This window comes from Microtus pennsylvanicus, chromosome 11 (assembly GCF_037038515.1).
Source record: "Microtus pennsylvanicus isolate mMicPen1 chromosome 11, mMicPen1.hap1, whole genome shotgun sequence".
NCBI classification, from domain to species: domain Eukaryota; kingdom Metazoa; phylum Chordata; class Mammalia; order Rodentia; family Cricetidae; genus Microtus; species Microtus pennsylvanicus.
In genome coordinates, this window is record NC_134589.1 from 35,119,501 (window position 1) to 35,124,380 (window position 4,880).

At 44.8% G+C, this 4,880-nt stretch overlaps 1 non-coding gene across 1 annotated transcript; it reads left to right on the forward strand.

The window, feature by feature from the left end:
- The first annotated feature begins 754 nt into the window (after positions 1–754).
- LOC142832002 (U6 spliceosomal RNA) lies at positions 755–860 on the forward strand. Its single transcript, XR_012907101.1, has one exon. It is a non-coding gene; the product is annotated as a U6 spliceosomal RNA (small nuclear RNA).
- Positions 861–4,880: the final 4,020 nt, after the last annotated feature.

Here is a 4,880-nt window from a genome sequence, read left to right on the forward strand (position 1 = left end):
CGCTGGACAGGTTATTGGAGATTGCCTTCCTCGAAAAATCTTTAAAAATAGAATCCACAGGGCTGGGGCTGCAGCTCAGCTGCAGGAACTGCCCGTGCAAGGACCTGGTTTGATCCCCAGCGCGTGCCGGGGGCAGGGGGAGGGAGGGAATGGGATACAGTCATTCATCTTGAATGGTTTTGATGCAGACCAGTGTGGAAGCAATAGGAGAAGCCAGTACACTTCTGAAGCCCCTCCACTGTCCCTTGCCTCTCCCACTGCCTACATCGCAAAGCATCAGGGCACAGCAGGGGTGTCAGAGCTGGCGGGGAGCCATGGCAGTGGCATGTGGGGTTACTTTGCCCCAGGAATGGAGAAAAATGACTGTCGCGCTCTGTCAGGCCAATTGAGCAGTTCATGAGAGCAGGTGGCATAAGACGATCCTTTGGTTCTTTCTAGAATCTTGATGAATCAGTAGTCTTGTTGTTGAAAAAAAACTAAGATACCCCACCCCCAAAGAGACTGTGATTCTAATCTGAGGATGATTCTGATCAGAGACAGCAAAGATGTGTCTTTCTTTTCCCTCCTACGACATGTCCAACTCATAGTCAAAGTCTGAAACACACAGCAGTTTCCAAAAGTGAACCACCATTGGGGATCCATGGGAGGCGCATCCCGGCATAAATGGCATGGTGTATACCAGTATTGCAGAAACGGACCCGGCTCCACTCCTCCCCAGTTTGATTTCTTCATAAAAAAAAAAGTATTTATTTTAGTGCTTGCTTTGGCAGCATGTATCCTAAAATTGGAGTGATGCAGAGAAGATTAGCATGGCCCTGCAGAAGGATGACATGCAAATCCGTAAAGCGCTCTATATTTTCATAGATGCAAGTAGTAACAATTAATGTAAGAAGAGGCTATGAGTTTGATAGAGAGCAAGGAGGGGTGTATGGGAGGGCTTGGAGGGAGGAAAGGGAGTGGGAAGTGATGTAAGTAGATTTCAGTCTCAAAAATAAAAGACTAAAATAGACTTTTTTCTGTGTGTGTGTTTGTGTGTGCCTGTATAGTACATGTGGGTGCAGTCACCCACTGAGGCCACAAGGGGGCACTAGATCTCTTGGAGTTGGAGTTAACAGGCATTGTGATCCTCCTGATGCAGGTGCCAGCACCTGAACTCTGGTTCTCTGATGGAGCAGTGAACACTCTTTGACTGCTAAGGCATCTTTACAGCCTCTCGACTTCTTTTTTTGTTTTTTTTTTTTTTTTTTTGGTTTTCCAGACAGGGTTTCTCTGTGGCTTTGGAGCCTGTCCTGGACCTAGCTCTGTAGACCAGGCTGGTCTCGAACTCTCGACTTCTTTTTTAAAAATATATTTAAGATATTTCTGTGTGTGTGTGTACATCTGTACTCACTGTGTGAGTGCGGGCACGTGTGTGCGACAGCACATTTCTGGAGACCAGGACAACCCTGGGCGCTAGTCCCCAGTTTCCACTTGTCTGAGACGGGGTCTCTTTGCTGTTGTTCTACTGCATACGCCAAGCTACCTGTCCCTCAGATTTCCAGGGGTCCTCTGGTCTCCACACCCCACCTGTAGGAGCCCCAGGATTATAGACAGTTGTTGCCTCGGCATCTGGTTCTCACTAGTGTTCTACGGAGTCACGCTCGGGGCTCACGCTTTCCTAACGAGCATGTTTATGCACTGAACCACCTCCCTGGCCCTGTTTGTTTGTTTTAAAAAATAATTTAATTTTATGTGCATTGGTGTGAGGGTATTAGATTCCCTGGAACTTAGTTACAGACAGGTGTGAGCTGCCATGTGGGTGCTGGGAATGTTTGAACCCGGGTCCTTGGGAAAGGCAGCCTTAACTGCTGAGCCATCTCTCCAGTCCCGTTTATTTAATTTTTGTGTGTGTGTGCCACCTAGTCTCTTTAGAATTCCCATGGCTTTTTTCTTCTGACGCCTAGGGACTGGTGCTACAGTGTCAGGGTGAGGTGGACAGTGCCCGCCCCCCTTTTCACTGGTTCTCATTGGCATCTTCTGATTCCTCCTCATTGTTCAGACAGCGTTGTTTCAGTGTCCTGTTACAGCCTCTTTCTACCTTAATGTTCTACACTTACTGAGCTGGACAGAACCAGGTGGGGCGCCCAAGTCCCCTCCCTCAGTCTGAGTTACTTGGAGGTGTTTGGAAAGCCTTTTATCTCTTGGCGTAACACACCAGTGCCAAGAGAATGCTTCAAGGCTACCTCTGCCCTGTCTGCGGCCTCCCAACCTAGGTAGTCTGAGTGAAGAGAAGGTTCTTAAACCCCTAGGGGCTCTCTCTGGGTCTGCAACACAGATCTCTCTACTCTTAGATTCCTCATAGTTTTGGTGTCTGTCTAAGCTTCTTAGCTGGTGATTCTTCAGCCCTCTGGTCCAAGCACACATTATCCAGTCTCAGGGGCACACAGATCTTGCAAAGTGACCATGCTCTGAGAGCGCCAGTGTTCGGATTTCTTGTATCCCAAAAGCCTTTCTCTGCTATAGCAACCATTGCCCAGGTACTGAGTCTCATTGAGAGTACAGCTTTTTGTGAGGGTACAAAGGATGTACCAGGAATGACAAACATACTCGGAACCTAGCACTTCTGTACTGAGGCCAAAGGAATCCAGTTGAGAGGCAATGAGAAAAGGGAAACATCAAAATCAGCAAGAGATGGAGCCTTCTGGAGCACAGGAAGCCTTAGCCCCTTCCCCAGGTTCAGCGCAATTTTTCTTTTTCTCTTTTTTTCTTTTCCTTCCTTCCTTCCTTCTTTCCTTCCTTCCTTTCTTCCTTCCTTCCTTCCTTCTTTCCTTCCTTTCTTCCTTCCTTCCCTTCCTTCTTTTCTTTTTTGAGACAGGGTCTCACTATGTAGCTCTGGCTGTCCTGGAACTCACTAGGAAACCAGACTGCACTTTATTTTTTTTTAATAAGTAACTTTTATTTTTCTAAAGAATTTGAAATTAAGGCAATGAAGCAAATGGTTCCACTTGGGACAAATGTACATCTTGCACACTTAGGTCAGACTTAGTTCACATAGATTAAAGCCTCTAAAGGATATTTAGCACAGTTCATATGTTTTATGTTAAAAATAGTGAATTCTTAGATGGGCATGGTGGCACAGGCTTTTAATTCCAGCATTCGGGAGGCAGAGGCCAGCCTGGACTAGAGAGTGAGTTCCAGGATAGCCCGGCTATGTAGAGAGATCCTGGCTCCTCACCCCAACCCCCACTGCTGCAAAAAAAGAAAAAGGTGAATTCTAACTCATTCTAATTCCACTTTCTATTTCTACGAACGTAATTGACCTCCAGTTTCCACTGCAGCTAAATGGGAGACCTTATTTACAGGTTATTCTGAGTGAATTAGACTTTTTTCAAAGCATCAAAACCATCAAGAGATCTAACCCATATAGCAGTTTAAAATTATAACCTCAAACAATTGCTATGTCTGAAGCTCCATGGTTCTCCCGCTGGATTTTATTTTAATTTTTTTATGTGACATATTGGGACCTTTTTCTTTCCAGTTTCATATTTTCTAGTGCTCATGAATGGGTGTCTTCCTCAGGGTCAGTCAGCTGTGGGTTCTGTCCCTGCAAACGCTTCAGGGGGATCGTTTGAGTCAGGGTCTGTTTCCTAAGTCTGGGGAGGAGGCTTTCAGAGTGAGAGCCATGGCTTCCCACTTAGCCTTAGATTGGAAAACTGGGAAGAAAACGCAGAAATAAATGAATCTCCCCTACCTTGGAAAGTAGTTCTTTCAACAGATTGTGTTAGCGCTTGGAGTCACTGCTTTAACTACTAAAATTGATTAAATTAGCAGTTCTGTGTTTTGCCAAGATTTTTTTATAGGCTCTTGCCTTCGTTCTCAACAAATTAAAACCTGGCTCACAGGGGCGTGTAGTAGGCTGCAGACATCTCCTCCTGTCGCTGGATGCTGATGGAGCAAGCTTTTGACAGTTTTTGAAAAGAGAGATTTAAGTCTTGATTACCACCGCTCGTGTGTCTTGTACCAGGACTGCAGTATGGGTGTGTGGGAGGAAAACTGATATAACATGGAAGAGTTTAATAAATATTTGTAATATGGAATCTCTACATCACTGCCTCAGGGAGGCTGAGTAGAGCCAATGGAGTGCTAGATGTCTATAATGTGCTAATGAATTAAATAAACATATTTTATAAGTAGCAAACCTAGTGCAAACTGGTTTGAATTTTACAAGAAAGAAAATGCAACTCTAAAATTAGTTTATCTATCTTGTGTGTGCGTGTGCACGCATTTCACAGCACATGCGTGGAGGTAGATGATCACATCTCTTCTGTGGAGGGTCCTGGGCATTGAACCTGAGTAGTCAGTCTTGGTGGCGAGCACCTTCATTGACTGAGCCATCTCCCCAACCGCAAAGCATTATTTTTCTTTGAGATAAAGTCTCATTGTGCAGCCCTACTGGCCTTGAATTTAAAGCAATCCTCCTGCCTCTACATCCTGAGTGCTGGGGGTAAAGGCGTGTACACGACCACACCTGGCTCCCAAAATATCTCAAATTGATGTTTATTTTGTCATAAAGTCTAACTGCAAGCAATCATACTCACTGCTCAAAATCTAAAATCAAAATCTCACTCTAAAATCTAGGGAAAATGTAATATTCAACTTTCTAAGGCGAAAGGAACTGGCAGAATGATGAGGCTCGGCGGAATAGCACAGTCCCAAATTTCAGCTCCGATGAGAGGCGTATTTTCACTAAACCCCGAACTCACATCAGTTCCCAAAGTATGCGCTTCTTCCTCGTGTTATAATTAGAAGTGAAAATAGGGCACAACCATATATACCCACTATATGTATATTTTTAGAATGATCCCAATGCTGTTAAAAATGTATAAATAAAGCCCCACAGG